At 43.1% G+C, this 27,559-nt stretch overlaps 1 protein-coding gene across 24 annotated transcripts in view; it reads right to left on the reverse strand.

Moving 5' to 3' along the window:
* The window catches only part of ADGRL3 (adhesion G protein-coupled receptor L3), a 1,804,713-nt gene that overhangs the window by 750,032 nt on the left and 1,027,122 nt on the right, over positions 1-27,559 (reverse strand). The gene's annotated exons all lie outside the window — the stretch shown is intronic.

The following is a 27,559-nucleotide window of genomic DNA, read 5'->3' on the forward strand; positions in this document are numbered from 1 at the left end:
GTCCCAAGTCTGTGAAATAAAGAGGCATCACAGATGCACAAAGTTTGCACTGAAGACACCTGTTGTCCACCTGGTGGCATGGGTGTGAAATTACATGCCTATATAAACAGAGTCCAGTATTTAAGGTCAGGGTCCTTCTGCTCTAATCAACCAAAATCTGGACTACTACAAAGAGCCTAAGATGTAATTTTACAGCAAATATTGTCAGAAAAGCTCAAGGAATCAATTATACAATCCTCCAGAGGGAGCTGTTACCACAATGCCTAAGCCGAAACCAGGGAGACAAGATGATAAAACCTCAAGGGAGCAATTCTATAAAGGTTGCCAAGATAAGACACACTATATGCTAATTCTAAAATGTCATCTGGGCAACCAGATTCTGTTATAGAATATACCGACATTTATGCACCATTTAGATGTGCCCTTAACCCCATTTCAATAGTAAGTGTAAATGAAAACACCTAAATGCAGAACTTTAGTACATAATTTCTAGTATTCTGTAGGTTACATCTATAAATGTGGGACCCATCTAAGTACTAGATCTAATCTAGTATTTCTGAGTTGAGTTATCCCTAAACAGGATCAATGCAACTTACAATGTAAGGAATTGCTGAATGTATATAATACATTATAACAGTCTGAGGAGGATTGAGTTATGAAGAAATGAGAAGGGAGAGTGAAGGTTCTGTGACTGCACTGGTATAACATTTGAGTTGAGTATGGAATTTAGTAGCATTAAGTATTTCACACTAGTGTGTATGCTTTCAAAGAATATATATATATATATATTTTTTTTTTTTTCAGAATCTGTTGTAGAATGTTTTTATCCTGATGTCAGACAGGAGATTGTTCTAGGTCTTGGTGCCAAGGTAAGAGAAGCGTGAGTCAAATGTGCATTTGTATTTAATCCCTTTGAGAGATGGAAGGAGTAGTTGAAGCAATTGTAGTTTTCTGGTTGATTTTGACCAGGAATTGACAAATAAGCTTATGAGTGATTCAGTGGTTTTTGAATATAGAATTTGGAACATTATACATGATAGTTCGAAGGTGATACAAGTTTTGACAGGTAGCCAATGTAAGTACTTATAGTAAGGTAAGACAGTCATATTTTTATTTTTATCAACAGATTTTTAATTTCAATGATCAATTCTACTAGTATCTGGGATTTCCAAGACCAGCTTTCTTTGTCCAACACATCTGCAGATTCTCTTAATTAGCCTTTCTGCATTGGGAATTTGAATTCTCATTTTAAACGACGGGGGAGGGGGGAGGAGTAAAAACTAAAAATTACAAAAATGTACCAACATTATGTTTATTTTATATGAATCTAAATTAACATAAGAACATAAGCAATGCCTCTGCTGGGTCAAACCTGAGGTCCATCGTGCCCAGCAGTCCGTTCACGCGGCGGCCCAACAGGTACAGGACCTGTGCAGTAATCCTCTATCTATACCCTTCTATCCCCTTTTCCAGTAGGAAATTGTCCAATCCATTCTTAAACCCCAGTACTGTACTCTGCCCTATTACGTCCTCTGGAAGCGCATTCCAGGTGTCCACCACACGTTGGGTAAAAAAGAACTTCCTAGTTTTCGTTTTGAATCTGTCCCCTTTCAACTTTTCCGAATTCCCTCTTGTTCTTTTATTTTTTGAAAGTTTGAATAATCTGTCCCTCTCTACTCTCTCTATGCCATTCATGATCTTGTAAGTCTCTATCATATCCCCTCTAAGTCTCCTCTTTTCCAGGGAAAAGAGACCCAGTTTCTCCAATCTCTCAGCGTATGACAGATTTTCCATACCTTTTATCAGATGTGTCGCTCTCTTCTGAACCCTCTCGAGTAACGCCATATCCTTCTTAAGGTACGGCGATCAATTTATACCGTCATCTAATGACTATTGTTTGTATATCCCTCCATTTTTATAATTTTTTTTACTGTAAGCTGCTTAGAAATCTGATAAGCGGGATAACAAATTTTAATAAAACTTGGAAACTTGGAATATTGGACGCAGTATTCCAAATGCGGGCACACCATCGCCCAATACAACGGCAAGATAACTTCTTTCATTCTTTCAATACCCTTCTTGATTACACCTAGCATTCTATTAGCTCTCTTAACAGCTGCTGCGCACTGTGCCATCGGCTTCATTGTCATGTCCACCATTACCCCCAAGTCCCTTTCCTGGGTACTCTTATTCAATAATTTCCCTCCCATCGTATAGTTCTACTAGTATTGGAAAACATTGGCATGATAGAATCAACTAAATTATTTAGACGGACAGAAGATAATTTCATGTTTCACTTAAATGTAATCAAAATTGAGCATTATGTGGACTCTGGTGATTTAAATTGCTTTAAAATTTCAAAAATATTTTGATAGCAAACTATTTGGCATAAATCAAGACAACTGGGATCAGTTCTTCTCTAATTACCGCCTCTCATTACACCCAAATAACCACACAAATATTTAGCAAATAAGCCATAACTCTTACCCCCTCTTTTACAAAACTGCATTAGCAGTTTCTAACAAGGGAAGCTGTGTTGAATGGTCCTTGATACTCCCAACACTCCTAGGAACTCAATAAGCATCAGGAGTGCGGCTCTCTGTGCTAGAAACTGTTATCGCAGTTTCTTAAAAGGAGGCCTTAGTGTAACATAACATAATATATCATAAAATTTTATATGTATACCGCAATACACCATGAAGTTTGAAGCGGTTTTCAGGAGTTAAGTTGAAGAACGTACATGAAAGATGAGGATACAAGTACAAATAACATAGGAGCATGATAAGATCAGAGTCAAATACAATTATGGTAAGGTAATATTAGAAGAACTCAAGTAACTGAACACTTTTGAATATCGGTACAGATATAGATATGGAGACCAAAAGGAGGAGGCGAGAGAAGTGCAGGGGTGGGGACAGGTAGTAAGAGTTGAATAAGTTTGTACCTAGACCTTTTTCCATTGTCTTACAGCTGCTGTAAGAAGGTAATTTAGATTCGCGGTTAAGGGCAGGGAGGTTTGTCGGACTGGGGCTGTTGTCGGTCGGTCGGGGAAGCGCCACAAAAGTAAGGGGACCTGGCCGGCTGTGCTGCACCGGGGCGGACCGCCCCCCTCTCTTGGTAGCCACTCGAGCCGCAAGGCTACTCTACTCTCCTTCTCCTTACCTGCCCTGCCTGCAGCACAGAGCCGAACGGAAGTCTTCCCAACGTCAGCGCTGACATCGGAGGGAGGGAGGGCTTTGTTTAAGCCCTTCCTCCCCTCCGACGTCAGCGCTGACGTCGGGAAGACATCCGTTCGGTTCTGTGCTGCAAGCAGAGCAGGTAGGGAGAAAAGCCGCGCGACTTAGTACATCCAGCCCCGCAGGAACCCCGCGACCCTAGGGGGCGTCCCCACGGGATCCCAGTGACCCAAAGGTGAAACCCGCGTGATGCCCGCGGGTCCCACGTGATTCCCAAAGTCCCCGTTCCCATGCAGCTCTCTACTCTAAACAGAGTTACAAGGGTTTCTGTAATGGTGTTACAATACAGAGTTATTAATACTGGCAAAATTTGCGGGAGTCAGTTTGGAAACTGCTCAGCATCGAGAAGCAGCGCCAAATCACGCTGCTGCTCATTCAGCTCAGATGAAGAAATTGGATTATGCAGCTGGTTAGCAGCAGGGCAGGAGTTTGGAAAGCTTGTTCCTGCCCACTACACCTCCACCAGCGATCGGCAGAGGACCCGCTGCACCTCCAACAGGGATCGTCAGAGTTATGATAGGGCAGGGAGGAGGAGGGGGGCAGAGCCTGGCGGCGGCAGCCTTAAAAAATTCTGGGAGGGGGCATTGACCCGAATATAAACTGGGACCCCCATTTTTGGGCCAATTTTTTTGGCCCCAAAATCCCTGTTCATATTCGAGTATATATAGCATTTTTATTTAAGCCACTTGAGATGCTAATTGCTCATTACAAGGGGGTGCTGAAAAGTTCTCAGTCCAACTAACCAACTTCCTAAATTCTGCCACTATAGCTGAAAAGAGTGTTATCCTATTTCATTAAGCGTCAATTTGTGGAAACAAAATTCTGTTTCAACATTGCTTCAGATCATTGGTTGAACCATATCCATGCCATTCTCTTCTTGGTTGGGCTGAGAACTTTTCAGCACCTCTTCATACATTTATGCTTATCAATTATTGATATACTTCTTTATCTAACGCATGGTCCAAGGTGGTGTACAAATACTAAAAAGGTTTTTGAAAGGAACTCCTTTTTAAGACAGGAATGCAGCACATTCACACATACAAAAGGAGAGTAAAATTCAACTTAAAAACTATGTTAAAATAAAATTAAAGTTGCAATTGCAATGTGTAAGTCCTAGTCTCCCTGGCAACAAACCAGGATGGGCCTAAATCAGGGGTGCCAAGGTCCCTCCTTGAGGGCTGCAATCTAGTCAGATTTTCATGATTTCCACAATGAATATAAATGAGATCTGTTTGCATGCACTGCTTTCATTGTATGCTAATAGATCTCATGCATATTCATTGGGGAAATCCTGAAAGCCCGACTGAATTGTGGCCCTCGAGGAGGGACTTTGTCACCCCTGGCCTAAATGAACATCAGGAGGGTCTGCTTTGAAAGGGAAAGCTTTTAAAAGGAGGGTCTTCAGCATGGTTTTGAACTTTGAAAAACTGGCTTCCAGGCAGATATATGAAGGAAGGTCATTCCATAATTTGGGAGCAATTAAGCTTTTTAAATAATTAAGTATGGCACCTAGATCGGCTAGGCACATTGATCTAAATGCCTAACTATAGGCAACTTTTTGTAGAATCTGGGCCTAAATGTCTTCATGTTTCCAGATCTGAAAAGAAGAATATCACTACATCTGTAGTGAGCTAAAGAGAGTGTCAGCACCTCAGCATGCAGCAATCTTTCTAGTACAGGAAGTGCTACTTTATAAAAGAAGCACTTGGAACAATTCCAAAGAACAAACCGGAAACAGCTAGAGCCCAAATTAGTAAAGCAAAGTAATCTGAACAAGAGCTATAGAAATGACCAAGAGGGCTTATTCCACAGGCTATCTGATGGATTTTGCATTTGATGCATACTCAGACATTGGACTCTACAAAATAATTTAGTTTTCTGAAGCTCCTTGGACTTGGATTTAATTTAGCTTTTTTTTTTTTCCAAATCTGAGCTTGAGGCAAACAGGAACCCTACTAAGTATTTATATGAAACATCTGCAGTTTCTGTATTCAATCGCTTCATCCTTCTGGAATGCATTTATCAAGAATTTGATTTATTCTTATTCAGTGCAGGTACCAATCAACAGTTTGATAGACTCATTTACTTGGTCAGTCTCTGCTGTATGCATTTTTAAAAAGAAACACTGCAACACTCCAAGACCCAAAATACTTCTAAGCCACTATAATGAATCGCACTAGGATTAAATATGATAAGTGAAAACAGCAAACAATTACAAGTTGAAAAGAGCAGGTTCTAAGAAGTTTAGCCACAGGGAAGATTGACCTGTAGGTTATTCAGATTTTGATATCAGAGGGACAATATCTTTTGTAAAATAGGCACCAATGTGAGGCTAAAGGGACAATTTGCTTAGGCACTGTTTCATTAAAAATCGGTTTGGAGAGAGGTGGCCACTGCACTTGCATCTCCCTAGCAATGCCTCTGCCCCCAACCCTTCCCCAGGGGAGATATCCAACTCCTGGTGGTCCAGTAGACTACCCTTCCTTTCCTCTTGAGCCCTGAAATGAGGTTAAAATGTTGAGAAGTGCCTCCCCACACACTCACCATGTTCACCTTTCCCCCAGTAATCCCAACTCAACCCTAACAGTCTAAGACAGCGGTTCCCAATCCTGTCCTGGAGGACCACCAGGCCAATCTGGTTTTCAGGCTAGCCCTAATGAATATGCATGAGAGAGATTTGCATATAATGGAAGTGACAGGCATGCAAATCTGTTTCATGCATATTCATTAGGGCTAGCCTAAACACCCGATTGGCCTGGTGGTCCTCCAGGACAGAGTTGGGAACTACTGGCCTAAGAGATGATGGGAGCATGAGCAGTCTGTACTTACTTCTGCCCTGACTGGTCATACAAACACGGGTGCTAACTAGGGTTACCAGACGTCCAGATTTCCACAGACTTGTCCTCCTTTTGAGGACATATCTGGGAGTCTGGACAGCTTTTCAAAATCCGGCACTTTGTCTGGGTTTTGAAAAGCCTCCTCAAATCGCTTTGGGCAGGGAGCAAGTCTGCGGATGTCGTGCAACATTATTGTGTGACATCCCCGCTTGTGCAGATTTCCTCCCTGCCTGACACGATTTGCGGACAAGAGCAGGCAGTGGGGGACAGGGCTAGGGTGGGCCTGGGGGGGCGGGCCTAGGGGGGTCCAGATTTTTCATTTGGAAAATCTGGCAACCCTAGCACCAGCTGACAAACAGTGGTAGTCTCACATCAGATGGGGGAGGAAGGTTAGGGCAATCCACTAGACCACAATGGTCTCATTACCCGTAGGGGAAGGCTCTGCACGAGGCCTAATTTTGGGTCAGTGGGTTATAGCAGGAGGGCAGGATTAATTTGTCAAGGGCCCCTAGGCACCCAAGTACACTGGGCACCCTGCCCCGCCCCACCCCACCCCACCCCACCATGCACCCAGGCGGAAACAGGAAGCTGCATCGGAGGGAAGCTTTGGGCAAGCAGCACCGCTTGCAAAATTACAATTCCCGTTGCCTTTCTTACCCGCGTTGCTTGAATTTCTTATTTTCTGTTGATTAGGGGTGCCACATTGCCGATTGATGCTGGAGGCGCCCATCGCCATTTGGAAAAAAACAATGTTGATGCCTTCTTTCATCGGGCCCCCCTGACCATTTCAGGCCCAAGGCACGTGCCTACTGGGCCTATTGGTTAATCCTGCCCTATACAGCAGTTCAGACTTCATCTTTGCCAGTGGAAGGTAGAGAATCCCACTGGCACGCCACACTGTATCACTACAGCTCAGATGTCATCTTTACTAGCATAAAGTAGGGATTACCACTGGTACTTCATGCTGCTTTACTTGCAACACATCTGTTTGCACAGATGGACAGATGCACTGACTTTCGACAACATGTGGTGCTGTTTGATTTATTTTTAGTTATTTAAAACTTGCTATACCGCCTTTAACTGAGCAGAGCAAAGATTAAAAAAACTGGTACTACAAAATATTTGATAGAAAATAATCACTCACAAAATCCTTTATAAAACAATTCAAACAAAGACACAAAGGGAGGAGAGAAAGGGAGGAAGAGAAGGGAAACATTCTGATTGGTGTCTCCGGGAATTGCATGTTCACTCATAAAACATTTTCAAAAAGATAGGGAGTTCAACACTGCAATCAAAATCTAACAGTAGATTCTTTACAAACATTTTAAAGGCAAAGAATTCCAAAGTCATGGAGCAGTGAAGAAAAAAAAAGCATATTGTCTTATAGATTCAAGACGAGTGTATCTAGGAAGGGGAAGGACAAGTTGAAGATCATTTAACAAGCAGAGATAACATAATACAGGGTATAGAATGGTCAAACAATGGAGGTGGTTCATAATGTGAGGCTTTAAATGTCAAAAAGAAACATGCCTACAAATTTCAACTCCATCCTCACAAAACATCTGACTTATGAAATGCATTCCCCCCCTTTTATCCCTCAACATGCACCAATAAGCTTAAATCTTAGCTATATCAGTATCTTTATATTTACTTTGGATTTCTGATTACTTTCATTTTTATTCCCTGTTATAGGTTAATTGCTAAACAGTCATTTTGACCTAAGGGCCGCCGCGTCAGCGGACTGCTGGGCACGGTGGACCACTGGTCTGACCCAGCAGCGTCAGTTCTTATGTTCCATATTACTGTCATTATCTCAGTGTATCTCGAACTGTGTGCCTCCTGAGATTTCTGGTGTGCCGCAACACACTGGCAAGGAGAGTCGTCCTCGCCAGATGCCTGTCTACAGGACGTGCCTCTTGCGGCAAGAAGCACGTCCTGTAGGAAGTCAGCCAGCGCAGATGACTCTCCTCTTCTCTCTGCACCTCTTGGATCCTTCCACCGGTGAGTCGCAGCCAGATGGGCCTCAACGCATGCGCATGACATCATCGTGTCAACATTTGCTCACTTCTGGGTGCCTTCCAGCCAGATTTAGTGTGCCGCCGGCCAGAAAGTTTGTGAGACACTGCATCATCTAATCCAAACTGAGGCATATATAAAACCTGTGACCTGGGTCTTTAAAGTCATGGGACTGTAATCTGACCTGGTGATATTACTTTTGATCCTTTTATTTATAGTAATACAAAACTATAACTGAGAAGATGAAAAATATTATCCAGTGAAGAGGTAGGTTTGGTTAGTAATGCATGCCTTGCCTTCATAATAATGAAAATCCCAGATAAGAATGCAGAGGAGGAAAGTTTCAACTTGACTGGATATACCAAGTTTATTTTGGCTGCAAAGACAAACAATTTGTCAGCAGGGAAAGAACCTCAAAAATAGTTTTAATGGATGATTAGATTTCTTATTAGTTTCTCTCCTCCTCACCGCAAATCTTTAATTCAGGGAGACTAAACAAAGGGGGCCTTGCTTTTGTGACATGCAGCCTCCATAGCTGTACAAGGAAAACAACGCATGAAAAGGACAATATTTATTTATTCATTCAATTTTATATACTATTCTCCCAAGGTAGCTCAGACCAGTTTAAATGAATTTATTCAGGAACTTAATCATTTTTCCCTGCCTGTCCTGGTGAGCTCTCCATCTATCTAATGTACTTGGGGCAATGGGGGGATTAAGTAACTTGCCCAGGGTCACAGAGAACAGCATGGGCTCAAACCCACAACCTCAGGGTGCTGAGGCTGTAGCTTTAACCACTGTGTCACACTCTCCCTTTGAAGTTAACTTGTCTCTGCCCTGATCATATCTCACCATTGTGGCAAGGAACCCAACTTGTGGGACTTTTGTTTAATTAAAGAAGGCTAGGACATCACTTATTTAGCATTGCCTTGAAGAGAAAGCCCAAGCCAATTAAAAGAGGACAGTATTGATGCATGTTGGAGTGCCGCTTCTGATGGCTCCTTGATCCATAATCGCTAACAAGCTTCAATGAATTGACTGTGATACTATTCACTTACATGATTCATTTGAACTTCTGGTTCATAGACAAGTTGGCGAAAGATAAAGGCGACACCGACAACTGAATGCAAGACGGAGGCGCGTGCCAAAGAAAATTACAGTTTTTAGGGGCTCCGACGGGGGGTTGTATTGGGGAGCCCCCCCCAGTTTACTTAATAGATATCACGCCGGCGTTGTGGGGGGTTTGGGGGGTTGTAACCCTCCACATTTTACTGTAAACTTAACTTTTTCCCTAAAAACAGGGAAAAAGTGAAGTTTTCAGTAAAATGTGGGGGGTTACAACCCCCCATACCCCCCACAACGCGGCACAATCTCTATTAAGTAAAGTGGGGGGGGGGTTCCCCCCACACACACACCCCCGTCGGAGCCGTAAAAACAGTAATTTTGTGCGGCGCGCACCTCCGCGCTGCGCTCAATTGTTCTGCGCGCGCCTTTGTCCCGGCGCACTTTTGACCTGACACCGAACTTCTTAGTCTGGTTATATTTTTGTGACAGATGCTTTCAACCAAACTTTAAGTATTTGCAACCAGTTTAAGGGATATGACGGGAACAGCAGTGAGGCTTTGGTGTGTTCAGTTTTGACTAGACAGAGGTGGCAAGTTGACTAGCATGAGCAGCAGGACCACGTGGTTTACACAAATCAGTCAGCAGCAAAACAAAAAAAGTAGTAACTGGGCATGAGAAATAAAATGTTTCCGCTCAATATTCAGCACTATTTGCTACTACTATCTATTCAGTCGTGTCGTTCCCTTGGATACTCTGTAGGCCAGTCCTCACCGTGCTTCCATTTTTTCCACAGCTTCTTTCAATTGCTTGATGTTCATTCCTGATGGTATCCAGTCAACGGGCTTTTGGTCTCCCCTGCTTCCTTTTTACCACTATTTAACTGGCCAGAAACAGCTACTGGCCGGTTCAATAAAACTGTGAGATGACCACTGACTATTAGTACTTAGTTGCTGGCCGGTTAGCACTAATATTCATTGGCTGATCGGCAAAGTTGAGTGGTTAGACAGACCCGCATAAATAGAAGGTCTACCTTTGGTTATTAAAACTGAGTGGGCCAGCCGATGAATATCAGCTTAACTGGCTATGATTTAGCAGCCAAGAAAAACTGGAAATTCAATGCTAGTCACTGGATACAGCCCAGCATTGAATTTCCAGGTTTGCCGTTGACTGAAGGAGATAGCTAGACTTGTCTCCCAAGGTCTGAATATCAGGCCCTCTATGATTAATAGGTAGGTAATCTCCTTTAGTAGAAAGGACAGTGGAAATGAGAAGATAAGATGATAAGCAGAGTTAGGATAGGACCATATAGATCTTTTCTGCAGCTCAGTCTGGTAGATTGTGAGTACAGTAATAGCTAGCAATCATAGCAGAAATAATAATTTTTTAAAAACCCTGAAATCCTGGTTGGAGACTACTGACCTAAAGCTACTTTTCCATTTTCAAAACTGCTGGACATCCAGATTTTTTTTTCAAACATCATCTACTTGGCTATCTTGGCCGCCAGTACATCCATATGTTGGACTACTGTAACAGTTTTAACTTGGCTTGCTAATATCATTGCTCAAACATGCTCAGCTTATACAACATTTTGAAGTAAAACTGCTTACGGGGGTGAGACGGTTAGAGCACGTGACTCCCATGATGGCAGCACACAGCATGATATCCATTACCTGTAAAATCAAATTATTATCGTAACTCCTAATGATCTTCACTCCAGTCAGCCGTTGTACTTTAACTGCCTTTTCCTTTAAAAACCTATACAAAATCTCAATTCTCCCAAGCCTTGTTGCTTTATCTTCCTTCACTGTGTAGAAAACAGCTGAAATTATCTCACTAGTCTGTGTTTTCTTACTTAGCACCAGCTTTCTGGATTCCTCTGCCCTTAAATCTGCCTTCATTGCTTAAATGTAAGAAAACTTTCAAGATTTTTTTCATTGGGTAGGCATGTGACCATGGAAAGCCTGGAGAATCTTTGATTGAATAGTCACAGATATCTACTTATTTATTATTTGCTGTTTTGTCATTGTATTAGATCAATAGTTGGCTGAGTGAGTTAGCCTTAAATGTTGCTAAAACAAAACCAATATTATTCCCGTGGAAGGATGGTCTCACCCTCATAGATCCAATAAACCAAAACGCCACCATAGTGCAAATGGTAGCAACTGTTAAAATCCTTATAATGTACCAGAAACTATGCTACCACGAACAGATCAGCACAGTAGTCAATAATTGTTTGTGGAAATTACAGATGATCAGATATATTAGTGAAAGGAGGAAGATGAAAAAAGGAATTGCTAGGCTAAAAGATGCTGGGAACCAATATGTGGAAAGTGATGTGGAGAAAGCGAATGTGCTAAACAAATACTTCTGTTCTGTGTTCCCAGAAGAAAATCCTGGAGAAGGACCGAGATTGTCTAGCAAAGTTACACGGGAAAATGGAGTAGATTCTGCGCCGTTCACGGAGGAGGGTGTTTATGAGCAACTTGAAAAAACTGAAGGTGGACAAAGCGATGGGACCAGATGGGATCCATCCCAGGATACTAAGGGAGCTCAGAGAGGTTCTGGCGAGTCCTATTAAAGACTTGTTCAACAAATCTCTGGAGACGGGAGTGATTCCTGGGGATTGGAGGAGAGATGATGTGGTCCCTATTCATAAAAGTGGTCACAGGGATGAAGCAGGAAACTACAGGCCGGTGAGCCTCACTTCAGTTGTTGGAAAAATAATTGAAGTTTTGCTGAAAGAAAGGATTGTGTACTTCCTTGAATCTAATGGGTTACAGGATCCGAGGCAACATGGCTTTACAAAAGGTAAATTGTGTCAAACGAACCTGATTGAATTTTTTGATTGGGTGACCAGAGAGTTGGATCAAGGACATATGCTAGATGTAATTTACTTGGATTTCAGCAAAGCCTTTGATACAGTTCCTCATAGGAGGCTGTTGAACAAACTTGAAGGGCTGAAGTTAGGACCCAAAGTGGTGAACTGGGTCAGAAACTGGCTGTCGGACAGACGTCAAAGGGTGGTAGTTAATGGAAGTCATTCGAAGGAAGGAAAGGTGAGTAGTGGAGTCCCTCAGGGATCAGTGCTGGGGCCAATCCTGTTCAATATGTTTGTGAGTGACATTGCTGAAGGGATAGAAGGAAAAGTGTGCCTTTTTGCAGATAATACCAAGATTTGTAACAGAGTAGACACCGAAGAGGGAGTGGAAAAGATGAAAGAGGATCTGCAAAAGTTAGAGGAATGGTCTAATGTCTGGCAACTAAAATTCAATGCAAAGAAATGCAGAGTAATGCATTTGGGGATTAATAATAGGAAGGAACCGTATATGCTGGGAGGAGAGAAGCTGATATGCATGGACGGGGAGAGGGACCTTGGGGTGATAGTGTCCGAAGATCTAAAGGTGAAAAAACAGTGTGACAAGGCAGTGGCTGCTGCCAGAAGGATGCTGGGCTGTATAAAGAGAGGCGTAGTCAGTAGAAGGAAGAAGGTGTTGATGCCCCTGTACAGGTCATTAGTAAGGCCCCACTTGGAATATTGTGTTCAATTTTGGAGACCGTATCTGGCGAAGGACGTAAGAAGACTTGAGGCGGTCCAGAGGAGGGTGACAAAAATGATAGGAGGCTTGCGCCAGAAGACGTATGAGGAGAGACTGGAAGCCCTGAATATGTATACCCTGGAGAAAAGGAGAGACAGGGGAGATATGATTCAGACGTTCAAATACTTGAAGGGTATTAACGTAGAACAAAATCTTTTTCAGAGAAAGGAAAATGGTAAAACCAGAGGACATAATTTGAGGTTGAGGGGTGGTAGATTCAAGAACAATGTTAGGAAATTCTAGCTAAGAAGAAAAAATAAAAAAAAAATTTAAATTGAATCAGGTTGGGCAGACTGGATGGACCATTCGGGTCTTTATCTGCCATCATCTACTATGTTACTATGTTTATCTATATCAAAAGTTTTAGAACCTGCAGCCCTCAATATCCTAGTTCACTCTCTGATCATTTCAAAACTTGACTACTGCAATTTCCTATATAAAGGCATATCCCAAAAGGAAATAAGGCGTTTGCAAATAGTCCAAAATACAGCAATAAAAATCATTACAAATTCTAAGAAATACGACTATGTCACGTTACTCCTAAAAAAAACATTGGCTACCAGTCCCTCATAGAATTTCCTACAAAATAGCTTTTTTAACCTTTAAAATCTGACACAAAATTACTGGCTTTTCTGGACAGGTTTCTTATTCCGCACGCTACCTCAAGCACTCTAAGATCCACAAATCAGCATCTGCTCACAATCCCTTCATTAAAAGGTCATAAATACGAGGCAAAAGTAATATTTTTCTGTTACAGCTCCCCTGCAATGGAATCACTTACCATTCCATCTTAGAGAAGAAACAGTATTAGAAAGATTTAAAAGTTCCCTCAAAAGCTTTCTTTACCATGATGCCTATGATGTATAACTAAGACTAACACAACAGAAAAACATTACACAATCATAATTCTGTGATGTTTATAAATTAGTCTTTTTGACAATCAATTATCCCTTCCTTTATTATTTTTCCCCTTTGTTCCTTTATTTAATGAAATTGTAGTTCCACCCTCCTTACCTGAATTTCTAGTTTGTTATGGTTTAAGTCCGTCTACTATGTATCTATACGATTAATTGTATAAATGTAAATCGCTTTGACATTTTTTTGTGTTTTATCAAATTTAAAATAAAACTTGGAAACTTTATTTACTGATTAACCCCCCCCCCCCATTTTTACAAAACCATAGCGCAGTTTTTAGCGCCAGACGCGGCGGTAACAGCTCCAACGCTCATAAAATTCCTATGAGCATCAAAACTGTTACCACCACAGTCGGCACTAGAAACCGTACTATGGTTTTGTAAAAGGGGAGGGGAAGGGTTACTTTGTAAACCATCTAGGTGGGCTTGTTCAATTGGTAGCATAGTAAATCTTTGTAAATAAATACATATAAGGCCAGATTCAGTAATCTGCGCTTAAAATTAGGAGCCAGGAAAAATCTGTGCTAAGTGTTACTCTATAAAGGGCACTCTGAGCTGCACACCATATACAGAATAATTCTCAGTGTTGATTCTCATACCCAAAGGACTTTCGCCTGCTGAAACCTGGTATAAATACTGGCATGCAAGCTGGACACATAACCCCAATATTCAATAACAAAGCCAAAATTCTGAGAATGCCCCTGTCCCTTCCATGGCTGCCCTCTGCTCACCACCCTAGGCAGTAGTTTACCATCCCCACTAATTATAACACCTACCATGGTATAATTTCTTTCTGACTTGACTGATTAAATTGTGAGGTCATTCGAGCAAGGACTGATTAGATTTTAATGGGAGTTAGGAGGTAGTGGTCTCCCCTTTAGGGGGATTGCCGGGTGGGGATCGGTTGGTCATCACATGAAGGAGTGTTTTGGGGAGAAGGGGTCGTTGTGTGTGTGTGTGTGTTTGTATTTTTTGTATTTTTTGTGAGCAACCATATAAAATCTGTGAGTGACCCTCCTAAAATATATGAGTGATTGTTCATGTGTCCCGCTTAGAGGAAACATAGGTCATGGTTCCTATCAAAGATCAGATCATTCACTTGGTTGAGTGAAAGGCGACAGAGGGTAGTGATCAATGGAGATCGCTCTGAGGAAAGGGATGTTACCAGTGGTGTGCCTCAAGATTCTGTTCCTCGGCCTGTTCTTTTTAACATTTTTAATAAACAATATTGCTGTAGGGCTGCCGGGTAAGATTTGCCTCTTCGTGGATGATACCAAAATCTGCAATAGAGTAGACACTCAGGATGGTGTGAACAACATGAAGAAATACCTGGCAAAGCTTGAAGAATTTGTCTGAAATTTGGCAGCTAAAATTTAATGCTAAGAAATGCAAGGTTATGCATTTGGGCTGCAAAAACCTGAGGGAACGGTACAGATTAGGGCAATGTTTTGCAAACTTTCCAGCCGGCAGCACACTAAATCCAGTGCCCCAGCCAGAAGGCTAAAGCTCCTCCCCCTTGTATCCAGGATACAAAGGGAACCTAAGGGAGTTCCATATTGGCTCAGACACCTAAGACCCTGCCCAAGGGGAGGGGTTTGAGGCATCTGAGCCAATCAGGGCCTTAAGCTCCTCCTCATGCTTCAGATGATGCACAGGGAGGGGCCTAAGGTATGCAATGCAGACAGCGACAGCTGGCAGAGGAGCAGGAGGGACTCCTCCTGCTACCAACTAAAGGTACCGGGGCGAGGGGGTGGCGAGGGTGGATCTCCGCTGGCAGGAGGGAGTGGGCATCCCTCCTGCCATAAGCTCTGTGGCGGCAAGGACATTTTTTTTTTGTTCTGGGAGGGAGGAAGGAGGGAGGGTTTTGTCATGGGTCATTGGGGAGGGCTTTTCATTTTTATTTATTGGGCAGATATTTTGCATGTGTTATATCTGTGCCATTTAAAATAAAATTAAAAAATCCCTGCAGACCAGCCGGTAACAGTTACTAAAAGGTCTACAGCAGTTGGGCTTTAGGATCGTAAAACCCGATGCAAAATAGCCAAGCAAATGTTAGTGAATCAATTGCTTGACTATTTTGCATGGGGTTTTACAAATTTGCATGGCCGGATCAGAAAACGGGCAATCGAGGGGAATAACACACGGTGGACAGTTTTGTGAATTGGGTCGGTTAGCAGTGATCATCGCTAAGCCTGTGAAAACAGGTTTAGCGACGATTGCTGACTTTAATGAATTGGGGCCTCTGGGTCAGCCCCCACCCAGCTCACCTGAATGGGCGGCTTGTGAGGAGTCCGACAAATGCTGTCCCCAAGCTGTCCCCCACCCAACTCAGATGACTATTGAAGCACCAGTGGGGTGCAAGGGGAGCACTTCTGGCAGCAGAGGGAGCCTTCAGATAACTTCATCGATGCAGTAGTGGGGAGGGGGGTAAAGGGGGCATTGCCCCCCCCCATTCAAACCTTAAAGTAATCAAGCCTGAAGCACTAGTGGGGAGGCAAGCTTTATTTGATATGTCTCCTTTTTTACCACAATATTTATTGGATGGAACAGCAGCTTCAGCGAGGTAAGTGCTCACCAGCGATGAAACGGCCACAATGAAACAGCCATGCTGAACAGGCCGCACTGAATTGTCCTAGATCCTCCAGTCCTGGCTGTTTCTGCTTCTACAACAACTAACCTAGCTGCAGAGACTTCCCTTTTCAAACCTGAAAAAAAAAAATCTATAAAGAAACTTCAAACAGAAATTCAAATAAAAGAAAACAACCAAAATAAAATGCAACGTGTGATGTAATTTATGAAAGCATAAGCCATAACACACAACAGCTACCTGCAAGTAAAAGATATAAAGATAAAGGGCTCTAATTGATGCTTATCTCTGAGCGTAGCTTACATAATTCAGGGCATAACCAAGAACATAAAGACTGCGCTCCCTCAATGAAGCAAAACAAAAAAAAAAAAAAACACTTAAGCACAATAAACCTTCAGATATAACACATTAGAGAACAGAACCGAGCGATGCCTCAGTAGGTGAACATTTTTCAAGATCACTCCTTCAATGACTGTAATTTCAGAGTAACTGAAGAACATTGTCAACTTGCTTGTTGACCCTTATTTATAAACCGAGATGAATAAACACTTTTAAAACAAACACAAAAGGACTTAGTAAGGGTATCAAATTCCTTCCAATTATCTCATGTTACTTCTTGGAATGGTAAATAGTAACAGCATCTTATTCATCTTCCTCCTTACCAATTGTTTGGCTGAGCTGTAATGCAGCTACAACCATCTAAAATATTTGATATTAAGATGGAGGACAATTTATGAAAGTTAGTTAAGGATACAAAGTTAGTTCACTTGTTTGCTGATCCTTATTTCCATATACCCAAGCAAACAAAGCAACCACAATTCTTTGATCAATAAATGTGCACATTTGTTAACTTATTTGTTCATTTTTAAATTTTCCATGATTCAATAAGAGCATTCCACAATGACTATGGATCACCAATCCTCTAGGAACAACAGGTACAATGCAGCCTATTTGAAAGTGTGCTGCAAATGTACTAGTCAGAAACTGTGCAATGAATTGATAAACCAACAGTGCCAAAAGGAATTCATATAAATCCATAAGGGATTATTTAAACAAAAAAATGTAGAGGAACACAGGGAGGATTTGATTTAAATCACAATATAATTCACTAGTCAGGCGTCTTGAGCAGTGCACATATTGGAGTGCTCTCTGTCTATGGGCAACTTTTTTGGAATAAATACAACTTTTTAGCTCTATTCAATGCCAAAAGATGTGGGAAACAGAGGGGATTACCCCCACCTACCTCTGTTGACTCCAATATGTGACAGACTGTAATGACATCGTTTACAGTCCAACCAACCAATTCGGGCAGATCTGCTGCTGAGTTTGGGGAAAGACTCAGCTTGGACGGCGACCTGATGCTGAGCCCGAGAGGACCACGCATGCTCCCAATGCCTGGAGGAACATCAGAAGACCAGTCGCTGTTAGGGGGGGGGGGGCTCCCCAAATACAGCGGGAGAGACGCTACCGAGATCTGATGCTGAACCGGAAGTGTTAACATCGACGCCGATGCTGATTCCAGCCAGGGAGTCGCAGCATTCTGGGAGCAGTACATCTCGAGCAGCAAGTGGTGGGGAGGACGAGGGAACCCAGGATTTGGCACCTGGAGGAAACGCTGAAGAGAAGCTGGCGGTTATTTCCCCCCTCAATCCACTTGTGAGACCTCAGGCGGTTACAGTTGACTCGATCTGGACGGCGTTGGAGAACCTGCACTTGGTATGTGCTAACTTTGTTTCATTAAATTCAACTTCTAAGATAGCTCTGTTGGAGACATTACTTCAGCAGCAACAATTGGAGATAAAGAACTTAGAGAAAACAACAATTGAGACTAAAAATCTGATGACTAAACAGATTTCAGATAAAATGTTATTCCTGAGGAAGATTGAAAACTTGGAGAATCAACAGAAAAGTTTGAATTTGAGACTTTTAAATTTTCCAATAGCCAAGTTTATGTCACCCGGGGAAACTTTTAGAACTTTCATGATAACTACATTAAAGATATCAGAATCTGATCTCCCACCACTACAAAAAATGTATTGCTTAAGGAAAATTTCAAAAGAAGCAGAATTAGGAAGAGGGGGAGATCAGATGGATCTAACTGATATATTACAATCATCTGATATTGAAATAGAGGGTTGGGCTACTTTATTAGTCTCTCTTGTATTTCATCAGGACAAGGAAATGCTGCTGAAATTGTACTTTCATCTTATTTGGGAGGACAAATATATATGTTTCCTGATGTCTCAAAATGGATGCAATCTAGAAGAAAATAATTTCTATCATACCGTAAGTAAATATGTATTTCTTTGAATCTGCCCAATTAGGTTTATTTTTAGAAGGTAAAGGTATTTCTAAGCATCCAAATTGAATCAGGATGGTGTGGTGTTAATTAATGGAAGGTTGTAACTGCTCCTTTTTTCTAGAACTTTAATTTAGATTAATGTATCTCTGCCCCAAGTGTTTGTTTTCTTTTCTCCTTCTCCTATTGTGGACTATGTTGAACGTAATATTACCTTGTGTTAATTTTTGCTTATCAGCAAGTACTGATTGTTTGTTTTTCAGTATTTCCTTATCATTGTGATGTAATGATAAGTTGAAATGATAAATAAATTTAAAAAAAAATATCTAAAATATTTTAAATTATATATATATATATATATATATATATTTTTTTTTTTTTTTTTTTTTTTTTTTTTTTTTGAGACATCCGGTAGTAAATATTAAGATTATAGCAGCAAGAATGAGTCTATAGAAAACCATGTTTTAAATCAAGTCTTTCTGACTAGTGAATTTATATAAAATTCACTAGTCAGAAAGACTTGATTTAAAACATGATTTTCTATAGACTCATTCTTGCTGCTATAATCTTAATATTTACTACCGGATGTCATCAGAATAGGCCAGTTCTTGATCTACTGCTCAAAACAGTCCACTACAGAGTTCCATCTAACATCTTGTAGGAGCATCAGCTTGGTTCTTTTTAGAGTTTCTGCTGGAAAATAATTGTTACAGAAGTATTTAACAATTTCATCAACATAGTCTATTTCTGGGATCTGTGAGCTGAGCCTTTGTGAATAGCCCACAGTCCCTACTCACAAAGGCAGTGTCTAGATTTCATTTCACACTCAACAAATAGATCAAATCACAAGCTATCTGGTCAGATCATCATCTCCTGAACTTTTACCTAAAAATACCCAGAACAATGGTACAGACAACTAAAAAATCAAAATACATTTTTAAATTTGGTAAAATCCCCATGGAGGAATTCTGGAAGGAAATTACTGAAAAACTAGCCAATAAATTAAGACATAGACAAAGGCATTAGAGCAGGGGTGCCCAACACATCGATCGCGATCGACCAGTAGCTCAGGAAGGCAACGCGAGTCGATCGCGGAGCCCATCCCGGGCTCCGTAATAGACTCGTGTTGCCGTCCTGATCTACTGGGCCGATCAGCCTTCCTCTCCAGTGTTCTCTCTAGGGCCTTTTAGCTGGGCGGTCCGCCCAGCTGTCATCTGCTGCTGCCGCCGCTGCTGAACATTAAAAAAAACAAAAAAAAAAACGGCTTGGAGATTTCAGCCCATAGCGAACTTATGCTCTGTGGCTCTAACGTGTGCGTGCCGGCTTCCCTTCTCTTCCCTCCGAAACCGGAAGTTATGTCCAGGGGGGGGGAGAAGGGAAGCCGGCACGCACATGTTGAGAGCCCTGAAGCAAGCGTTAGCTATGGGCTAAGGCGGGAGACAGGTTAGTGAAGCATTTGCTCTTCTTGCTGCCGGGTCCTGCCTACTTTCTGTTTCCGCGAAGGCAGGACCCGGCAGCATTTCCCCCAATAGGTCGATCGCGATCTTGGGCCAATCAGCCTTCCTCTCCCCGACGGCAGAATTGACGTCAGGGAGAGGAATGCTGGTCGGCCGAAGCAGGGAGACCTTGGGGTGGCATCGGCTTTCGGGCCAGTTATTGGTGGCGGTTTGGGTCCTGGTCCCCGATGGCAGTGGCTTGGGGGAGGGCAGGGAGAAAGAAAGAAAAATGGCAGGCAGGGAGACAGAAGGAAAGAAGAGAAACAGAAAAAAAAGAAAGGGAGACAGAAAGAAAGAAAGGGCAGGGAGAGAGGAAGGAAAAGTTGGGGGAGGGAACGAAGTCTGGAGGAGAGGAAGCATACAGGCTAAAAGAAGGGAAGAAAGATTGGATGCACAGTCAGAAGAAGAAAGTGCAACCAGAGACTCATGAAATCACCAGACAAGGTAGGAAAAATGATTTTATTTTAAATTTAGTGATCAAAATGTGTCTGAATTTATATCTGCTGTCTATATTTTACACTAAGGACCCCTTTTACTAAACCGCAATAGAGTTTTTTAGCGAATGGAGCCTATGAGCGTCAAGAGCAGCGCTGGGTATTCAGCGCAGCTCCCTGCGCTCTAAAAACTGCTATTGTGGTTTAGTAAAAAGGGAGGGGGGTATATTTGTCTATTTTTGTATGGTTGTTACTGAGGTGATAGTGCATAGAGTCATCTGCTTTGACCTCTTTGAAAAATCCTGGAATAGGAATGATAATTAACATTTTCTATGCGTACAGTGTGTGTTGTGTTTTTTTTTTAATTTTATTGTTGGTAGATCATTTTGACTTGGTCATTTTAAAAGTAGCTCGCAAGCCCAAAAAGTGTGGGCACCCCTGCATTAGAGCCTGGCAAAATCTAGCAACATGGTTCTAGATAGTTTTCTTGTTTTTTTTGGGGGGGTGCAATTCTGAAACTGCAAAATAACCCATGGTTCACAGAACAGCTAAATGCCATGTAGAAAGAAATAAGGAGAGCGGCAAGGATCTGGAGAAAAGACAAAGATTAGAACACTACATTAGCTGTAGAAAACAAACAAACTAGCAGTAATTGAAGTGGGGAAAAAAAATCATACTATGATAACCTGATTGCCTAAACTAATAATTCCTCCAAATGTCTCTTTAGCATCTACAACTCACTGGTCAAGTCTCATAACAACCAGATGCAGACAATCTGGCACATTGCTTTCAAGAAAAAATCAGAGCTGTGAGGACATCATTCATTCCTGATCCAGAAGATAACATACCTTGCCAAATACAATGAGAACGAAGGGATACCAGATGATAAATGCTGGTCAAAATTCACCTCAGTCAACATACAACACACTGGCTGCTGATCGACAAATGATGTATATTCAAAGGTCTAGTGATGGCCTACAAACTCTTCTATGACATGGTACCAGCCTATATAGCCTACAAACGTCCACTCTATGCCCCAAATCAACTGCTTTGCTCACAAAAAGAAAAGTCACTACATGTGCCCTCTATCTCGAGAGTGACCAAAAAAGATCTTACCCGCACTACCTACCATGCCTTTGGAACAAGCTACCTACCAGTATAAGATCATTAGAAGGCCTACTGAACTTCAGGAAAGCTATAAAAACACACCTCTTCATCTGATCTTGCGCCAATCCAAATCCCTTGGACCTTCTGACATAAGGCCCTGAATGCTCCACTATCTTGAGTCTCACAAGATGATGAGCTCTGTCCTGTCTGACCATACCACATTCTATTATACAATTTTCTACCACATTACATCATACTGTTTCACCATTGTCCTCCTATACCATACTATGTGCCATATTTACCATACTGCGTCTGCCATACTGTCTGCTATGCTACAATCTCTCAAGCCATGGTTGACACACATTTGTCGTTCCATGTCTTCTATGCTGTTTGTCATGCACACTTACCTTACCATTTTGCCATGCCATATCATGCTTTGTAAAACTGTTTGCCATGCTTTTTGCCGAACCATGCTATGTCTCACCGTCTCATATTTTACCATATTTTGCCATGCTTTGTTAGCTATGTTTTGCCATCTTGCATAAGTTTACCATAAGTTTATGCAGATTCATGGATGGAGCTGCAGCCTAGGCACCTTGAGGTTGTGTATGCAAGCCCATGCTGCTCCTTGTGACCCTGGGCAAGTCACCTACTCCCCAATTGCCCAGGTACATTAAACACACTGCGAGTCCACTGGGACAGACAGGGGATTAAACTTGAATACCTGAATAAATTAATGTAAACCCTTCTGAGCTCCCCTAGGAGAACAGTATATAAAATTTAATAAATAAATAAATAGAATATGCCTTCAGGACTGAAAAACAGGGCTAACACTCTGCTCTGATTAAAAAATAATAATAATTTCTAGGATGCAACAGCCTTTTTGGAAAATCCCTATATTGATGAGTCACACAGGGCAACTTTATTAGTGACTCTTGTGTTCTAGCAGAATGTTGAGCTGATTAGGAAATTGTGTTTTTGATATTCAAAAGCCTTTTCATGGGTCATCATAGCATATAGATTTTTCTTGATGTCACAAGACAAGACTCGGTTGCATAGAAAAATGTTTCTTGCAAAAAACTAAGAAGTTCATTCTCTTGACAGATTTTATTTCTGTTATCCTTGTAAATGTTTTACTTATCTTAATACCAGATCTGTATATTTAGACCCTGAACATTTAAAAGTTTTTTTTCCATCTAAGAAGAGGACTACCGTATTTTCACGCAAATAACGCGCACCCGTATAAAACGCGCACACGGGTATAGCGCGCAGAAATCACGATGATATGTACAAAAACTTTGGTATACCGCGCTCACGGGTATACCGCGCATGCTGCCCGACGCTCCTTTCGCCCGCCCTGACTTTCCGTGCGCTGTCCCGACTCTCCGTTCACCCCCCCCTGACTTCCGTGCACTGTCCCCCCTTGAAGGTCTGTCCCCATCCTGAAAGCCTGATGCCCCCCCCCGACGTCCGATACATCCCTCCCCCCGAAGGACCGCCGACTCCCCAACAATATCGGGCCAGGAGGGAGCCCAAATCCTCCTGGCCACGGCGACCCCCTAACCCCACCCCGCACTACATTACGGGCAGGAGGGATCCCAGGCCCTCCTGCCCTCGACGCAAACCCCCCTCCCCCCAACGACCGCCCCCCCAAGAACCTCCGACCGCCCCCCCAGCCGACCCGCGACCCCCCTGGCGACCCCCCCACCCCCCCTTCCCCGTACCTTTGGTAGTTGGGCCAGAAGGGAGCCAAACCCTCCTGGCCACGGCGACCCCCTAACCCCACCCCGCACTACATTACGGGCAGGAGGGATCCCAGGCCCTCCTGCCCTCGACGCAAACCCCCCTCCCCCCCCAACGACCGCCCCCCTCCAAGAACCTCCGACCGCCACCCCAGCCGACCCGCGACCCCCCTGGCGACCCCCACGACCCCCCCACCCCCCTTCCCCGTACCTTTGGTAGTTGGCCGGACAGACGGGAGCCAAACCCGCCTGTCCGGCAGGCAGCCAACGAAGGAATGAGGCCGGATTGGCCCATCCATCCTAAAGCTCTGCCTACTGGTGGGGCCTAAGGCGCGTGGGCCAATCAGAATAGGCCCTGGAGCCTTAGGTCCCACCTGGGGGCGCGGCCTGAGGCACATGGGCCCAACCCGACCATGTGCCTCAGGCCGCGCCCCCAGGTGGGACCTAAGGCTCCAGGGCCTATTCTGATTGGCCCACGCGCCTTAGGCCCCACCAGTAGGCGGAGCTTTAGGATGGATGGGCCAATCCGGCCTCATTCCTTCGTTGGCTGCCTGCCGGACAGGCGGGTTTGGCTCCCGTCTGTCCGGCCAACTACCAAAGGTACGGGGAAGGGGGGTGGGGGGGTCGTGGGGGTCGCCAGGGGGATCGCGGGTCGGCTGGGGGGCGGTCGGAGGTTCTTGGGGGGGGGCGGTCGTTGGGGGGGAGGGGGGTTTGCGTCGAGGGCAGGAGGGCCTGGGATCCCTCCTGCCCGTAATGTAGTGCGGGGTGGGGTTAGGGGGTCGCCGTGGCCAGGAGGGTTTGGGCTCCCTTCTGGCCCGATATTGTCGGGAAGTCGGCGGTCCTGCCGGGGGGGGGGGATGTATCGGACGTCGGGGAGTCGACCGGGCAAGAGGGCTTGGGCTCCCTCTTGCTCCGATCGTGGATGCGGGTGCGGGTGGGAGCGCGTGCGAGCGGTCGTTCGGGGTGGGGGTGCGAGCGGTCCTGCTGGGGGGGGGGGATGTATCGGACGTCGGGGAGTCGGCCGGGCAAGAGGGCTTGGGCTCCCTCTTGCTCCGATCATGGATGCGGGTGCGGGTGGGAGCGCGTGCGAGCGGTCGTTCGGGGTGGGGGTGCGAGCGGTCCTGCTGGGGGGGTGAATCGGGCGTCGGGCGGGGTGGGAACTATGTTTTAAAACTTTTGTATACCGCGCTCACGCATATAACGCGCGAGGGGTATGCGCGGTAGGTAAAAACGTGTATAACGCGCGCGTTATATGCGTGAAAATACGGTAATGCAGTTGAACCTGGAGTATAAATTTCTAGCATAGGGCCCTTTTTACAAAACCTCAGTGGTGAGTATTGGTGCGGCAAATGTGATGCAGTCCATAAGAATTGAATAGACTGAGTTGCATTTGCCATGTGGGATTTGCTACCATGGCTTTGTAAAAGGGACCCATAGGACCCGATTCTCAAAAATGTGTGTCCTGATGGCAGGTGGTGGTAGGCGTCATACTGCCATTTTGCAGACAATCAGGACACACATTTAAAAAAAAACAAAACCTCTCCGAAGCAGGATGCCAACATTATAGGCTTTCGGAGTGCATCTACAGAGACATGCAGCGCATCTATATAGATGCATAGTGATGTTTAAGCAAGTACAATGCATTATATGGGTGTGGCTTCACCCATACGTAGCCTTGGGTGGGTTTAAGCGTCACAGTGTGTTTTCGTAGATGTGAGACAGACACCATAAATTTAGCCTGCAAATGCTGGCCTACATTTCTGACGGGGACTGTAGACGCGATTCTCTTTCGGACACAAACATGTGATTGACATGTGATCGGTGGTTGCTCCTTAGCGGCCGTCATTGTCAGTGTCCAAAAGAGAATCGGGCCCATAGTGATTAATAATGGAAGTAAATTGTCAATAGCTTTTTTTCTCTCTTCTATAAATCCCTTCTTTTAATCATCTGTTTTCAGCCCCCACAATTTTGTGGACTACAGCAGATATAGGGTCTGCCTTTTCCTCTATGACTCTATATATTATATGCCAAAATATATTATATTTCATTAGAATTTCCTTTTAATTATATATACTGTTGTATTCACTGCTCAATGAGTGATTAACACATGGGCAGAATCCTAACAGCAGTGATAGGGGAAACAGCCTCCTGTCCCTGATGTTAGAGCTTCTTTTTTTAATAGCAAAGATGTGTGTGTGTTGTCCCATTAAATAAAAAAGCCCTAACAGCAGTGACAGGAGGCTACTTCCCCTGTTACTGCTGTTAGGGTTCTGTGCATGGGCCAATCACTCATTGAGCGATTGATCAGTCGCGTTTGCGTGCAAATTACTTGCTTGCAAACTTGATAGTGCATCGATCACTACTGGAAAATCAGCCAATAGGGATCGAGTCAGTGTCTTTAGTGCATCTAGCCCTTAAAAACAAACAAACACATGATTAGCGCATACAAACTGACAAATTACTACAAAAAGTTTTAATGCATTTTGCAGTAAGACTTTTTTTTTCACATGCTAACTCCCAGGACTCTATAAAGGGTCTCCAAATTTGAGCAAAACCCAGAGACGTGTGTGTGTGTAACCTAATTGATTAATAAGCCAATTAGCATCAATTTGACACTATCAATTATTGACATTATCTGGCATCAATTAGGGGGTTGTGAATGCATCTGGCTATATGCTATTCTATAAACCTGGGCGCCCAAATCCCATAGCATGTAACCCAGTATAGCCATGGGGGAGGCCTGAGCAGTTCAGACATATTACAAAAGATTCACATAGTATTAGAGAATTCCAGGGATCAGCACCCAACTTGCACACCAGGATGTATACCAGGTTTCAGCTGGTTTAAGTCCTTGTACCCAAAACTAACCCCCTGCTTCTTAACTTCTTCAAAACTAGCGTAGTTTTTAATGCTGGCCTCGTCAGTAACAGCTCCAATGCTCAAAGAATTCCTATGAACGTCGGAGCTGTTACCATCACAGATGGCACAAAAAAATGTGCTATGTTTTTGTAAAAAAAAAAAAAAAAAAAAGGAGGGGGTTAAGTGTGGGAATCTCAACTGGGCGCCATTCTACAAAGGTAGTTAATAAATCCTAAAACATACATAAAATAAATAAGTGATCTAAATTGTTTGTTTTTCATCTTTTTCAATTGTTCATTCAAAATTAGCTATTATAATATTGTTTTCATCTAATACTTGCAGATGCTTCATATAAGGTGGTTAAGGGGATAGCATGTGTTTACGCTGTGAAATAAAGAAATCAAGGTTGGTATGTGATCCCTAGGTGCAATGTAGAAAAAGAAGCCACAGAAGAGAAAAATCTGTATAGGATCTTTAGCAATCACCAGCTCACAAAGCCCTGAGCATCCCGCCCCTTGTGCCTATTACCATGATAACAGGACAACAGTGTTGGAGAAAGGGGCAGGAACTATAGGCCCCACACGGTTATTTTTTTTAATGTACATTTTCTGCTGAGGTTGTCTACAACTTTCATCAGAATGTCAGAGTCTGTGACTACCCCCCCTCAAAAAAAAAAAACAAACAACAAAAACACAACAAAAAAAACTTTAAAGACTTATTCAGTGGTATAATATGAATTAAGAGCTTGAATCCTTTTGAGGCTCAGTTTTCTGTGTCACTGAGCCAAACAAATTAACCTGGTTTGTTGCCCAAATATATGCAGGTGTTCTTGAGTTACGCTCATCATGGATATCCTGAAAGCCAGACATTTCTACAGCTATTGAGAACTTGGGTTGTGCAACCCTCCACTGTAATCTACACAATGAAATAACTAAATATGCAACTAGTCAAGCCAAATCAACTAAATAAAACCCAATGTCAAAATCAAGTTGATAATTCATCTAGGTCAGAGTTACAGTGGAATCTAGATATCTGGAACCAGCTAAGAGCTGCTACTAAACATGCATGACCTTAAATATCAAAGAACAATGAAAGAATATTTTCTGTGTGTAGAAATTGAGATAGTCACATTTGCTCAGAAAGACAGGGAACCAAAGATCAATGTGGTGACCACTGTGAAGAACAGTGTCTCAAAGCAGACAAAGCTGGTGTATTTTCAAAGAAACAGGACATAGTCTTTTTCCCCCACCAAACAATTTATCAGAGTGAATCTGCTGAATTGTCTCCCATTCACTGGCATAAGCCTCATGACTTTTCAGACCAACCTGTTCACATCAATGTTTAACCCAACACCACATAAAAAGAAAGAAA

The sequence above is a fragment of the Geotrypetes seraphini genome, chromosome 1, assembly GCF_902459505.1.
Source record: "Geotrypetes seraphini chromosome 1, aGeoSer1.1, whole genome shotgun sequence".
Classification (NCBI taxonomy): Eukaryota; Metazoa; Chordata; class Amphibia; order Gymnophiona; family Dermophiidae; genus Geotrypetes; species Geotrypetes seraphini.